This window comes from Echinops telfairi, unplaced genomic scaffold (genome assembly GCF_000313985.2).
Source record: "Echinops telfairi isolate 266 unplaced genomic scaffold, ASM31398v2 ScPeMD7_7407;HRSCAF=8445, whole genome shotgun sequence".
Classification (NCBI taxonomy): Eukaryota; Metazoa; Chordata; class Mammalia; order Afrosoricida; family Tenrecidae; genus Echinops; species Echinops telfairi.
The window spans coordinates 8,666,623-8,682,700 of NW_022111307.1; the positions used below are offsets into that span (position 1 = coordinate 8,666,623).

General features: G+C 44.8%; 1 protein-coding gene across 5 annotated transcripts in view; it reads right to left on the minus strand.

The window, feature by feature from the left end:
• Window positions 1-14,675, minus strand: part of YEATS2 (YEATS domain containing 2) — a 94,406-nt gene extending 79,731 nt beyond the window's left edge. For 4 of the 5 annotated variants that reach the window (XM_045296400.1, XM_045296398.1, XM_004713453.3 and 1 more), the window contains exon 1: window positions 14,615-14,675. The gene's annotated coding sequence lies outside the window, so the exon portion shown is untranslated. Of the gene's footprint in view, window positions 1-14,401; window positions 14,422-14,614 lie in introns of those variants that run through there. The other variant, XM_045296397.1, reaches the window with a different exon arrangement.
• Between the last annotated feature and the right edge of the window lie 1,403 nt (window positions 14,676-16,078).

The following is a 16,078-nucleotide window of genomic DNA, read 5'->3' on the forward strand; positions in this document are numbered from 1 at the left end:
GCATTGAGGGAGTACTTGAGTGGAGGCCCAATGTCCTTCTGCTACCTTAATACTAAACCTAAAAATATATGCACATAGATCTATTTCCCCATCCTCATACATAAATATATTTGCATATGTACATGGCTTTATTTAGACCTCTACAAATGCCCAAAGGAACATCCTTTTAACATGGCAACCGTACTAGGGCAGTGGCACTAGCCCTCTTAACTTCATGAGGGGGAGAGGGGTTCACCAGCCTAAAGCTACCGTAATCCCTGCTTGGTGAAGATAAGGCATGCTGCTTCCTCTCTCCAACCTTTTTTTTTTCTCCAACCTTTTAACCAATCCTGACACGAGTCATTCCTCCCACAGCACTCTCCCCTTCTCTGCTGGACTTGATAATTTGTTTGTTGCAATGGCTCTGTGGAACTCACTAAAATATTTAGAGGTGGGCTTTACTAGGGTAGTATCAAGTATTCAGAATCAGGGTATTGGATCAGGGCAACCTCTTCTCAGTTTTGCCTCTAGGCAGGCCTCTCTCTGGCCTTTGGCCCCTTAGCAGTGACTTTGCCCTATTCGGGCAAGTGTTACAAAGAAATTTAGCTCTGTCAATAAGTGCCCGGAGGCACGCCACTCTCCCAGTCAAGTCTAGGTCCAAAGGTGCTCAGCTCAGCATAGCATTTTACACTATCTTATGCCAAACCCCTGGTTCTGCTGTTACAGCTTTGTAACTCTCTCCCCTGCTCCTGGGTCTATGAAGTTTTCAACACAGGGAACCAGTTCCAAAGGTTATACTCTACCCTTGACTCTTCTTCTTAGTGGTAGTCATGTTCCCCTTTCTGCCACTGGGAGTGGGATGGCAAAACTGACCAATCTGCTCATTAGAGTTTCATATATCGTATTTGCATGGCTCCACCCCTACAAGAGTACCATGAACAGCCAGCAGTCCAATCCTGCTGGTAGGCGACAAATACTTGTTTGCATAATCCCACCCAGTCACTTGAAGGACATTGCATACCATGGCTGATAAGACCAGATAAAAGTGATCCACTACACTTCATCCTTGGATAACTTCTCTATCTCAAAACAATCATTAACAACTGACTGCTAATTCACTAGGGTGAATATGGGAAACTGAGAATCAGGAAGAGCGTATGCAGACAGATTCTCTATGCTCATATTTAAGAAGCCTGGGAGGCCAGAATGCTGGTAGAGGGAGGTCTTCATGCTCCTGAGCTGAGCTGGAGAGCACATGGTTGCTACTATATACACTTGAAGGTGACCTGCCTGAAGGTGTCTGCCATCAATAACAATCAGACCCTATTCGTCTGTCCCACCCTAAGTAGGGCCCACTCCCTTCTGATAAAGATCATAGAGTGTTCCCCAGGAGAAGAACTCAGGGACACCAACTGTCAAGCCAACTCAGCCAGGACCAAGGCTGGTCCGCCATCTTAACTCTAGAACCCACCCATCTTGTTCTGTGTGTGTACCACAGGTATGCCCCTAGCATGTCCCCTTCCTGTTACATGTATGTGTATGATGTGGCTCTCATGCCCTAGATTATATAAACTTGAGAATACATGTGCCCCAACTCTCTGGTTCCGATCATCCTGGAAGAGGTGTGCCCTTGCATGCCTTCTCTGATGTTTCTGTAATTTACCCTTCAGTTACACAACCGGCCCTAAGGCCCATTCGGTGTGGTGGTTGAAGAGTGAAGAGTCCTCAGGACGAGGATGTTCAGGTCATCTGATCAGGTTGCATCCTCCAAAAGTTGCCTTGGTGCCACCCTTCCTAGAGTCTGATAAAAGAATTTAACTGAGGCAATCTGCTCTGAGCGTCAAGAGATATCAGCAAAGCAAAAGTCTTTAAGGGACTAAGGTTCAGCCACTCCACTGCAGTCTGGAGTACTGTCTCCCCTTTAGCTCACTCTTCACTTACAGTTTCTACAATTATATACTTAACCCTGTTAACAATCAACCCATCAAATCATATAATCCTACCAGCCTATTTCCTCACCTGCTCTTCCACAGACCCACCAGGAAAAGAGCAATCTGCTCAGTGGGGAGTCTCCCTTTCCCACTCAGTTTGTGTAAGCATACACCTGAATTGTGTAAGCCAGTACTTCATGCCTTTATGTGCTCCCATTTTTCATAGCCAATCTCTAAACTGCCCAGCCCTGTCAAACTAGTAGTGTGGGGAGACAAGCATGCTTCTGGATCTGAACAATCTCCTGTACTTGTTGAAACTTGGAGCATATAAGCAAAGTCCAGTCCGGAGAAAAGTCATTAAATTGCAGCAATTCACACCAGCACCCAGTGCCAAACATCCCTCTTCATTTCATCAGCTTCTTGTCACTTCCTCTCTAGCCTGCTTAGGCTCCGTCAATGAGTACTAGCTCTCATTTTGGAAGTCCACACACATCACTGCTCTTCAACCAACCCCTTCTCTCTCTCCAGTCTAGTCCCATGGGCTCGGTCGGCTGGTGTCAGTGGAACATGTCCAATTAAACTCAATCTATTTCTTCATTGCTACATTTCCTCCTCTTCTATTCATTGAGAGGACCTGTGGCAACCATACAGCCTAGGCTGTCTGCTGGTCAGCTCCCTTTAACTTCCAGTTCTACAAAGTGGTGGTTCTTAGGAGCACTGGCTTTTCCTGCCTCACTGCAACCTAAGACAAACTGCTTGCTCAGCAGTTCAAAACGCAAGTCCTCCCCCTTCCACCCCTTGTGGACCTTGCTTTCATAGGTAAATCTGCGCTCTCAGCAGTTCTGGTTGGGTCTGCGCCAGGAAAGGGAACGATTTTGGGTGGGGCACACATTTTAGACATAAACCCAAGGTAATAAAAAACTTTAAAATGAAACTAACTCAAGAGTATTTCTTTGTTTTTCACTTGTGGGAGGTTACACGAGAAATAACCATGTAAAAGTCCCTCACCCATCTGAGTCTCACTTGATTCAGCTGAGTGCCTCATACATATAACTGTTATCTTGTAAAATAAACTCTCAGCTTAAAATGTTCTAAAACCCTCTAGGGATTTACAGACTTTCTAAGTCAAGCCTGAGGAAATGATGTAGGGGCCATGTGTGTGACCTCCTTTATGGGGAGGAGACTCCATTTCCACCCAGCCTAAGGCCAATCGCCATAAGGCAGAGGTGAGACACGCCTCCACTCTCCATCCCGCTTTACCCTGACACAAACCATTCCTTCCAAATACTTTTACTTCTCAGCTCCACTCAATAATCCTTTACGATGGCTACAGAGAACTCACGGGCAATACTTAAGATTATAAAATGTTCAGGATTCAGTTTTTGGCAGCATCTCTTTGCAGCCATGGTGGTAGGAATGTCTTTCTGGTCTTCATCTTCTCAGCCTCATGGTCCCTTGGCTCCTGCCTTGTTCCGTGGGCCAGGAAGCTTGTCACTCTGCCTCACTGCCTTGGAGCTGCAGCCCCTGGCACCTCTGCTGTCTCCATCACTCCACACAGGAATCTCGCCCAAGTTCCGCTGGTGGCTCCTCTTTCTTGATGGTCTCAGGGTTTCCTGCTTCTGCTCCCGTGATGGCGCTCACTCTTTAGTACCCAGCAGAATGGCAAAACTGACCAATCCTCAAGTTACAGATTCTTTGCATAGTCCCACCAAGTCATTTGGTGGCAGTTACAAAGACATAGCAAGAAGAGCCATACTAAGCAATTTCACTTGACCACAGAGCCATTTTAAGTTCTGTGTGTGTTTTTACAATCATAAATTAACTGCCGCACAGTTCTACTCTGACACAGGGGTCACCAAGAATCAGAATCAACTCCATGGCAACTGGTGTATACATCCTATCAAATTCTCCCGACTTTAAAGATAAAAGACGCTTTAGAAAAGCAGCTACATATCCAAGTGACTAGCTTATTCTGCATAAACAGTCCAGTGGTATTGTTGGTGGTGGTTGTCAGGCCTTGTCATCTTTGCCTAAGGAGCACTCTGGCTGAAATTCTTCCAAGACAGATCAGTTTGTCCTGTTGTTTGTCCATGGTGTTTTCAATACTCTTCTCCAGCACCACATTCAAATATAGCTATTTTTCTTTGGTCTTCCCTATTCAATGTTCTATTGTCACATGGACAAGAGGCAAATGAAAGTAACATGGCTTGGGTCAGGTGCACTTCAGTCCTCAAAATAACATCCTTGCTTTTCAATACTCTAAAGAGGTCTTATGCGGCAGATTATTACATTACCTAACGGAACTCGTCTTTTGATCTCGACTGCTGCTTCCATGAGCACTGACTGCTGACCCAAGCAAGACTAAATTTTTGACAACTTCAATCCTTCCTCCTGATGTTATCTATTGGTCTGGTTGTTAGGATTTTGGCCTCCCTTACAATGAGTCATATTCAATATTGAGAACTATAATAATCCTTCATCTTCCTCAGCAAGTACTTCTTCAATTCCCCCTCACTTTTAGCAAGCAAAAATGTGTCATCTGCCTACTCCAAGTTGTTAATAAGCTTTCCTCCAATTCTGGTGCCATATTCTTTATATAAGTCAGCTTCTCTGATGATTTGCTCAGCATAAGGATTGAACAAGTATGGTGAGAGGATACAACCCTGACGCACACATTCCCTGATTTCAAAACATTCAGCATTCCCTCATTCAGTTGGTTCAACTGCCCCTTGATTCACGTACAAATTCCAAATGAGCACAATGAAGTGTTTTGGAATTCCTATTCTTTACAAGGTTACCCATAGTTTATTACGGTCCACACAGTCGGATGCCTTGGCATAGTCAATGAAACACAAGTAAGCATCTTTCTGGTATTCTCTGCTTTCAGCCAAGATCCATCTGACATCAGCAATGATATCCCTTGTTCCATGTTCTCTTCATGGCCTGAACTTCTGGCAGTTTCTTGTAAATGTACTGCTGCAAACATTGTTGATGACCTTCAGCAAAACCGTACTTTCCTGTCTGCAATAGCAATGTTATTTTCTATAGTTTGAGCATTCTGTTGAGTCACCATTCTTTGGAATAAGCAAAAATATGGATCACTTCCACTAAGTTGGTGTTAGTGCAGGTTGACTAGAGAAACAAGTCCATAGATACTCATGTGTATGAGAGCTTTACATAAAAGAATAATTGGATATTAAGAAAACATCCCAGCCCAGTCCAGATCAAGCCCTAAGTCCGACATTAGCCCATATGTCTGATACCAGTCTATAAATTCCTTTCGGACTCACACAACACATGCAATGACGCTGAGTACAGGAAGATCACAGGCCAGTGGGTGGAAAGTCTTGTGGATCCAGTAGTAGAGGAAGCATCGTAGTGCTGGCATGAGCCTCCATGTGGCTCCCCAGCTCCAAGGCTCAGCATAGCTCCATGTGGCTTGTCAACAGGAATGTCTCACAGGGAGAGGGTGTATCTGGCCTCCAGTGAGCTATCTATCTCTGTAGCGCCTCCAAACGAGGTCATCAACCTGCGACTTGTTTGACAGGATAAACTCCACCCTTTCACTCTTAATAGTCTCGAGTTGACAACAGATTATGTAACTATCCCAGTTGGTCAAGTGGCTATCTTCCAATTTCTTGGCACAGACAAGTGAGTGCTTCCAGTGCTTCATCAGCTTGCTAAAATATTTCGATTAGCATCCCATCAGTTCCTAGAGCTTTGTCTTTGGCTAATGAATTCAGTGCCACTTGAACTTCTTCCTTCAGCACCACTGGTTCTGGCTCATATGCCACCTCCTGAAATGGAGGGCTATTGACTAGTTCTTTTTGGTACAGTGACTCTGTATTCTTTCCACCTTCTTTTTTTTTTTTTCTGTCCTTCTTCTCTTGATGCTTCCGGCATCACTCAATGTTCTCACCATAGAATCTTGAAAGATTACAACTTGAGGCTTTACATTTTCCTTGCGTTTAGTTTCAGATATACTGAGCATGCTCTTCCCTTTTGGTTTTCTAATTCTAGGTCTTTGCACATTCATTATAATATTTAGCTGTCTTCTGGAGCTGCCCTTCGAAATTTTCTATTCAACTCTTTGACTCTACTCTTCCATTTGCTTTAGCTGCTTAAGATTAAGAGCGAGTTTCAAAGTCTCTTCTGACGTTGACTTGGGAGGGGGAATGGAGAACGGAACCCAAGGTTAGATATATAGTGCCCCCCCACCTCCAAGGGAATGAGTAACAGAAATGTGGGTGAAGGGAGACAACGGACAGTGTAAGATATAAAATAATAATGATATATAATTGATCGAGGATTCACGATGGTGGAAAGGTGGGGGAGAGAGGGGGAAAACAAGCAGGTTCTTTACCAAGGGCTCAAGTAGAAAATGTTTTGGAAATGACGATGGCAACATATGTACAAATATGCTTGATACAATTGATGTATGGAATGTTATAAGAGCTGTAAGAGCCCCCAATAAAATGGTTTTTTTAAAAAAAATCTTTCAATGCTGTTTTTTTTAAACCTAAACTGAAGAGAAAAATAATTTGAAAAAGAAATATTGTGCAATTAAAACATTTCACATAGCACATGGTCACTGGAAATCGTCTTTCAAAAGTCTTACTTTTCAGGTTCGAGAAGACCTAAACAAGACAAAGCATTCAGATCTTGCTATCAAGTTGATTCTGGCTCCCCAGGGGCCCAAGTGACAGTGGAAACACCCCAGAGATTTCCTTGGCTGTAATCTTTGTAGAAGCTGAAGGCCAGGACTTTCTTCCATGGCGCTGCAAGGTGGGGTCAAACCACCAACTTCCAGGATAGCAGTTGAACACACACGGTTGCACCACCCAAGAACAAAGCCTAACCCCAAACGCACTGCCATCGAGTCGATGCAAATCAGTGACCTGCAACTCTTCAGAGAATCCCCATCTTCCCCCCTGGAGGGGCCATCGTTTCAGCCTGCTGGCTTTACGGTCGGCAGCCCAATGTGTAACTACGACGCCACCAGGGCTCCTTGGAACAAGGCCTAGAACTCCTAAAACCCAGTCCTAGAATCCTAAGTCCTGCAAATAACACCTTCATTTTTGAGAAGGGGAGACAAAAAGTGTGAAATAAGGGACTCAAAAAGACAGATTCTTACGAGGGGAGGTTGGACACACCTCTGCTCTCCCACCTACTTTTCAGCAGTCCCAGAGGCAGCCCATTCTAGCTCGTGGGTTAGCAAACCTATTTCCACCACAAGTACCAGAGGGGCCCATTCCACCAGCAAGCCTCCTGCCTGAAGGCACTCAGCTATCTGGCTATGGGGCAGGAAGCCCAGCATGCCCTCGTCTCCTGGTTCTGCTGCTGCCGCCCTCCCCTACATCACTACCTGCCATCACTTTGGGGACGCAGTGCTGCATCTCCCGGGGAGACAAGGCTCCACTTCAGGGACCAAAGGATGTGCGCTCCACTCACAGCTCTCCTCTCCTGATTGCTGAGAGTTACCCTTCCTGCTTCTGGGAAGGTTCACTTTAAGCTTAACAGGAAAACTGAGCAACCCCTCATTAGGGTCCCACCTACCACCACCACTAGAGTACCAATATTTCCACTATTAACCAGCTATCTAAGCCTATAAGCCACAAGCACCTCATCTAGTTCTTTGGGGAAACTTAAAAAGCTAGAAGACTACAACTAGAAGAGCCATGCTAGGCAATTCACAGCGCCACAAAGCAACAGCAGGAGTGCACTTCGAAATCACTGGGTGTGATAAGCAAAAGTACATGCAGCATGATTCTATATATATGAACTTCCCCAACAACCAAATTCATCTATGGTGAAAAAGACAAGAAAGTTTTAGGGAGTTGGGGGAAAGGGGTGAAGGACTGGGAAAAGACCTCTTTCTGAGATGTTATATTTTATTTTATTTTCGACATAAGGTGGTTGGTTTAATTTGATCATATTAGAGCAGTGGTTCTCAACCTTCCTAATGCCATGACCCTTTAATACAGTTCCTCATGTTGTGGTGACCCCCAAATATAAAATTATTTTCGTTGCTACTTCATAATTTTGCTACTGTTATGAATCGTCATGTAAATATCTGATATGCAGAATGTATTTTCATTGTTACAAATTGAACATAATTAAAGCATGGTGATAAATCACAAAAACAGTATGTAATTATACATGTGAAATATTTAGTCCTAGTTACAAATAAATGAAATTTTGTCTTGAAGAATGGTGTAGCATGGGTAACAGTATTAATATAACAACAGTAAACTACATTGCTACATTTTGCGACAGTATGCGTAAAAAGCCAACATCAGTGCGAAGGTTGAGATAGCTTCTTTCTCACCAGAAAGTCTTATCTGCATGCGGGTGGACCCCCCTGGAGACAATAGAGGAGCGGTGTCTGGGTTCCTAAGACCATCGGAACTATGTGTTTTCTGATGGTCTTAGGCGACCCTTGTGAAAGGGTCATTTGACCCCTTAAGGGGTCGCAACCCACAGGTTGAGAACTGCTGTATTAGCTATTGAAATTATGAGAAAGTTGGCTTATTTCCAAGTGTATGAACTACAACAGATAAAGTTCAACTATCACTATGGTATTGGCTTCCCCATGAAACATAACGGTCACTTGATAATTTTGTTGTTGTTAAACCATTTTATTAGAACATAATCCACACATCATACCATTCGACAGTTCAGTCATATCAAGCAGTGTGGCACAATTACTACCACAATCATTTTCTTCCTTCTTGTACTCCTTGTATTAACTCCCCATCACCACCACCACCACTACCACCCTCACTGCTGTACCTCCCAAGAACCCTCATTCTAGTTATTATCTCTTTTGTTTCACCCAACCTGGGTTTCAAAACCAAAAAACATAGAAAAATACTTAACAGAGAGTCAAGAACACTACCAACAATAACAAAAATACATCAGAGATAGACCCGAGTTCGAAAAAACAAAATACCAGAAAATATTACAAAACAGGTCAAGCTCAAAGTGTATCAAAAGGGAAATCAAATGTCAAGGTTTTAACCACTCAAGTCAGATTTATCATTTTGGCATGGGTTGCATGGATGTATGTGATCTTCAAAATCAATCCAACTGTACATTTATAATCTGTGTATATTTATCAGATCATATCCCCTGTCTAAAACCTTCCAATGGCTTCCCATAACACTTACAATAAATGCACACACACCCCTTCACATGGCCTATTTCAGACTTCATGTGCACGGCCCCTTGCTCACTAAGATACAGATGTGCTGATGTTCATACTCTTTCCTTAGGCTTTAGACCTCCTTCCTCAGGCTAGCTTAATCGATCTCAGCTTCCATGTCTACCTTATCACAGAATATCTGTGATCACCCTAGTCAGAATACCCCTCCCTACCTTCCCTCTCCTCTAAAGGGGCTGAAGTGCTCAATAGGCAATTACATGAGTAAATAAAGGGATAATTAAAATACATGCTAATATAAATACCCACAGGTCATATAACTTACTAGCTGACACAAGTTTTCATCAGCCTTTGTACAATACTTACAAATCTATCTGCTGATACTGCTGTATCTTCAGAGCCACTACAGTTAAAACATTTAGAGCTATATAATGCTAATATACACATGCAAACAAGATAGCAGGCAACTATGGTACACTGGGCAGCTATTTCAAGGAAAAAGCATTGGTATGATAAAGAATGTGTTACTACTAAAAGGTACAATTTCAAAGATAAGTCATATACTGAACAACAGAAAACCAAAAGCAAACTCACTGCTGTCAAGTCAGTTCCAACTCAGAGACCTCACAGGACAGGGTAGAACGGCTCCAGAGAGTATCTGAGGCTGCAAATCATATAGAAGCCAACCGCCTCATTGTTCTCCTGTGGAGTGGCTAGTAGGTTCAAACCACCAACCTTTCGGTTAGAAATTATAATCTACCAGGATTATACACACACACACACACACACACACACACACACCTCTGCCACCTGGAATACAAGGAGAATTTAAGAAATCACAATTATCGTAGAATCTCAATACTCCTCTGCCCAAACTTTAAAATATCAAAACACAAATAACATATAGACACAATACTGCAATTAACATGTCAATTTAAGATACAACTATGAACCCAACAGAAAGTAATCCACCTGAAATAGCTAAAAAACAATTAAAATCAGAACACAAAGAAAGTCTGAATTACAAAGTATGTTATTATTAGAGGCCATCGTTTTTTTATCCCAATAAATTTAACTTGAAAATGAGCAAGAAACTCACCAATGAGATGAAAAATAAAAATCTTCTACAAAACTCATGGCTCTCCACTCAAGTACTCCCTCAACACAAGAATACTTTCTTCTATTAAGTTGGCATTCTATGATGCTCACCTTCCCAACACAACCGCTGAAGATAAAGGGGATGAATAAGCAAATGTGGGGAAGAAAGCTAATGGTGCCCGGCTATCAAAAGATATAGCATCTGGGGTCTTAAAAGCTTGAAGACAAACAAGCGGCCATCTAGCTCAGAAGCAACAAAGCCCACATGGAAGAAGCACACCAGCCTGTGTGATCAAAAGGTGCAGAAGGGATCAGTTATCTGGAGTCAAAGAACAAAAAATCATATCATTGTGTGCTCACCTCCATGATATGATCACTGAAGACAAATGGGTGCATAAGCAAATGTGGTGAAGAAAGCTGATGGTGCCCGGCTACCAAAAGACATAGCGCCTGGGGTCTTAAAGGCTTAAAGACCTTCCCACCCCCACCCCCACCTCCGTGGCTCTCTTCAGAGAAGAACAAATGATCCTTGGCTAGGGGAACTAGTTCTTCTACCTCTCTGTCTGCAGTCATCAAAGTTCACAAGCCTGAACATCTCACAACTACCTTCCAATGGGTTCATATTTCACCTCTCTCTCTCTGCTTGCTGAAATCTATTCATCCTTCAAGAATCCAATTAAATTCCAACTCAACCATGAGGCACACTCCAGCCTTTGGAAATGTGTTTCTTGAACTTGCACAGAACAGATAATAGAGAAGTAATCTGCTTTCCAAGCCTTGGTTTCTAGGAGAGAAAAATGCACTGACCCCCACCCACCATTCTGTGGCCATGTGGAAAACAGATGGAAAGGGGCCAGGATTTAAGGCAGGGAGATGGAATCGCTGAAGGAAGTGGCAATGAAAATGGGAATAAAAATCTAAGTTGAAAGAGAGAGTAAATATTGCTAAGACTCTAGCCCAAGAGTGGGGAACCCCTGCCTGTGGAATCATCCACACCAGCTAGCATCACATGCCTCTTCAACGAGAAGTAATCCAGCCATCAGATTACTCGCTGACACCCAGTGAAAGTAGACTCATGGCACCATGGACTCAAGGGCAGAAGAGGCCCTTAGGTTTCTGAGACTGTAACTCTTTATAGGAGTACAAAGCCTCATCTTTCTCCTGTGGAGTGACTGGTGGTTTCGAACTGACGATCTTGCAGTTGCAGCCCTACACCTGCGCTTCCAGTCATCACATTAGGGTTGACTGGATTAAATGTTTGACCAAATACGGCAGGCTAATTTTTTAAGCTGGTAATTTTGTATGACTCTTGAATGCTGTTATAAATATCTAAACGGCCCTATGCAGAAAAAGGCTCCCCCAACCTCATTCTAGCTGAGGGAAACACTACTGCCAGGCAGAACGATGCCATCAAACGTGAACAGTAATCAAGAACTTCAACACAAACCTCCGTTCTCCTCTTCCTCTATACTTAATCATGAACAAACCGGACACCGGCCATGTCAAACTGCATGCACCCACTGCACTGGTACTGGTAGTGCTGAAGTAATATGCAGGAATTTAAAAAGGTACGGAAAATAAAACAAACCGAACTCACTGCCATGGAGTCAATGCTGACTCAGAGACCTGGTGGGTTTCTGAGACTGTTTACGGGAGTAAAAATTTTTCTCCTTCAGAGCTGCTGGTTTCAAACTGCTGACCATGAGGATCAATGCACCACCACACCACCAGGCCTCCTATGGAAAACAAAGGGGTGGGGTGGGGGAATCCTGCAAGCTTGATGTCAAGCTATGTATAATATCTACAGTGCACGAACAATCAACTATAGAATGACAAACACTAACAAAAAAGGGCAGAGGACAGGAACCACAATTTTTAACTGGTCATAAATTAGAAACAAATCTTCCAGCACACTAAACAAACTGCTATTGAGTTGATGGTGACGCCTAGCACCCTGGTAGGGCAGGGTAGAACAGCCCCTGTGAGGTTCTGAGACTCTAACTGTATACGAGAACAGAAAGCCCCATCTTTCTCCCTTGGAGTGACTGGTGGTTTCAAACAGTGGACCATGCGGATCACAGCCCAAGTTATAACCACTAGCCACCAGGGCTACTCTAGAATACTAGTGGGCAGGAAATAAACTATTAAACAAGAAACCCTTTTTTAATCTATCAAATTCCATTTGAGACAGATGGAAATAAGTGTCCTGAAGAGCACATTTTCCCTAATTTTCACTTACTGTCTTTACTTACATCTATTTAGCTTATTCTATCTGGTTCACACCTCCCAGTTCTAGAACGCTGGTTAGTAATAACCTTCATGCTGCCAGATACAACTGACCATCTAACCACACACCCTCACAAGCACCAATACGAGGACCAATTTTACCTTCCAGAAATTCATCTCTCTTGGCTTCAGTAACACTAGGGGGTTTCCAAAGAAGCTCCTAGAAAAATCTCATCATCTTTTAATTCCATTTTCTCATAAGCTTCCTGAAGCCCTCTCGTACTATTCTTTTTTTTCCTACTTTACTGGTGAGTCCCATCTTCTTCCTCTGTAGTTAGCTACCATGGAGTTGCCTTGCCAACAGAACTGAACCCTGGCTGGTCCCACACCATCTCCATGACCAGCGTGGACATGGCCACTGTGATCCAGTGGGTATTCACTGGTTGATGTTCAGAAGTAGATCACCAGACCTTTCTTCCCAGCACACTTTGTCCAGAAGCACTACTGAAGCGTGCTTAACATCAGAGCAGCACGCGTGCATGCACTGACAGACAAGTAGTGACTGTGCACAAGGTACACTAGCTCTGAACAGAACCCAGCATCTCCTGCAAGGAAGGCAACACATCTACCACTGCCCCCAGACTCCCCTCCTCTACCAGACCTCTAAAAGATGGAGTGTCTGAGCCTTTGCCACTTCTCTACCATGCCTTCCCCAGGTGAGCTCATGGTCTCACACCTTTGGATGTCACCTATATAATGACTCCCCCCAGAAGTTTAATTTTATTTCCAACCCTACCTTCTTTCTTCCTTGAGCGCCAGAGCTGGACATCCAAATGCCTCAACATAGTGACTTGGCGTGCATATCATGCACTTCAAATGTAACATGTCCAACATAGAGCTCTTTACTTTCATACTTCAAATGCTTTCCTCCTCACTCTTCTCCATCTCAGTAAATGGAATCACCAGCGATTTAGTTGCTCAAAACCAATTAAAAGGCAAAGGCATCCTTGATTCCTCCCTTCCCCTCATGTTCCACAGCAAACCATTACCAAGCCTTGTTCATTCTACCTACATGCTTCTTCGGCGCCACTGCCACCAACCTGATCAAAGCTACAGCGAACAGCATCCTAACTGGTGCTCCTTCTCTATGAAAACAAGCCTTCAGAGGTTTCTCATAAAAAAACGGCCTGATCAGGGCATCATCTGCCCCTATCTTGGAAGAAAGTATTCACACCCAACAAATACAGTACCTTTGGACTTCAATACTACAAGTATTTTTTTCTTGTGTCTTAAAAAATGTTTGTCTATGACTAAGACTTGCTATTTGTTTACTAAAAAAGCGCTATTGCCAAATACTGTCACATGACAGTGCCTTCTTCCATGTTTAAGAAAAGGGGAATAGAAAATCCTATGTAAACTCTAATTGCAACACAAGAAATGTGTATAAATGAAGGTCCTATTAGACACACATCAAAACTCTAAGAATGGAGGGGTCAGGGACTTGGGGGGGTTTTGGTGATATTCCCCCCTCTCTATTTTTCTGATACTTACATTCAAAATAGAAATGAGAGAAAAGGGAGGAGGGGGAAAGGTTGTTATAAACCTGTCTTCTGCAATTTAACCAAAAATCAACCCAGGTTTTTCCTAAGTATTTGCTTTGCCAAGCTTTTTGACCCTAGTGTCGCTCACGTCTCTGGCACTAGCCCTGAAATTTGCGCCCACCTTTCTAAATCCTTCATCGGGGATGGGGACAGACGGGATGGCGACAGGTTGGAGGGCGATTCCAGGTTCAGGTAGGTAAATCTACAACTTGCTGGGGCCAAATCTCGCCTCCAATCCCATCAGCAAGCTGGCCAAGCCTAACATCCTGAACGCTGGATTCCTGTAGCTCCGTTACCCGGGACCCCCTCGGAGGGCTCCAAACCCCCTTGCAAAGGATCCCTCCCTCCACACACCCCCAGACTCCGGGTTCCCGCTTCTAGGACACCCCGACACACACACTCACCCTGCACCCAGCCTCCCGCTCGGAACCCTCTCCTCGCTGCAGCCACCCGTTCCCCTCCCTCCTCAGGCTCCGGAGGACTGCGGAGCCCGGCCTCCCGGCGGCCCAGCGGCGTGGGGGAGGGGCGCACGTGCCCGCGCCGCCCCCGCCCAGACAATGCCCCGGAGAGCGGGGCGCGCGCCCGGCCGGCCCCATCCTGCTCCCGCCAACACTCACCCTTCCTCTGGGTGTCCAGCTGAGCCCCACGCCCCCGGGCGCCGCGAGAGGCCACGAGGGAACTGAGGGAAGGCGGCGGGGCCCGGCGGAGCGGCCGTGCCACGAGGCCCCAGCGACCCCGGAGCCTGCGGAAGCACAAGGCTCGTCGGAGCCCGCCCGGGACGCCCCGCCCCTCACGTCAGCAACAGGGGCGGAGCTAGGCGCGCGCGCGCAGGGATGGTGGCGGCGGCGCGCGCGGCCCCGTGGGCGGAGCTCGCCGAGCCGTGGGCGGGGCCAGGGCCTGAGCGGACCCGGGACTGGAGTCGAGGCTGGGTTGGAGCTGGAGCCGAACAGGACCATTCCACCCCCCACCCACCCCCACCCCCGCAACCCGCGGCTTGGCCCTGGCTGTGACCCTGCCTAGGGGAGTGGTCATCAGCTATGGCAGAAGCTCCTTCATTTATCATTTTCCTCCTTAGGGCCAAGATGGTGAATACCAGCCCCAAGTTTGAGCACAATAGTGTGATTTATGGGTGGGCGTCATCGTTTGCCAGCCTTTATGCTAGATGCTATGGGATGCAAATAACAATAACAAAACTGTTGTCTATGAGTCGATTCCAGCTCATAGAACAGAATAGAACTGCCACACAGGGTTCCCAAGGCTCTCAAGTTCACGGGTGAAGACTAGTTCATCTTTCTACTAAAGAGCAACCTACAAATGAGAATCCACTAGGTCCAGCTTCCCCCGCTAATCATTTCCTAAGCCCAGCCAAACCTCCCACTTCTCCCTGTACTATGCTAGCCCACACCCCTGTTATCTCTCTACCCAACTTCAGATATCTTGGTCTATCTCCCTCATATAATATGTAATAAAATGGAATAAAAAATTTAAAGCTATTTACTCCTGTATCCCCAATAGTGAGTCCACTGGATTGCATATGGACTCTGCTCAAAAAGTATTTGTTGAATGAATTAATAATAGGGCAAGTAAATAATACTAATAATGAGGCAAGTAACTGACACTAGGCCTGAGAGAATAGAGAAATCTATAAAAAGTCACCCCTAACCACTGACCTTAAGAACTATTAAATAGGGGCAAAGATAGGTTAGTAAATGTATTTATGTGACACATTTTTAAAATCATTTTATTGGGGGCTCATACAGCTCTTATCACAATCCATACATCCATCCATTGTGTAAAGCACATTTGTACATTCATTGCCCTCATCATTCTCAAAACATTTGCTCTCCACTTAAGCCCCTGGCATCAGCTCATTTCTGCCCCCACTCCCCACTCCCCCCTCCCTCAAGAACCCTTGATAATTTATAAATTATTATTATTTTGTCATATCATACACTGTCCAACGTATCCCTTCACCCACTTTTCTGTTGTCCGACCCCAGGGAGGAGGTTATATGTAGATCCTTGTAATCAGTTCCCCCTTTCCACCTCACCTTCGCTCCACCCTCCGGTATCGCCACTCTT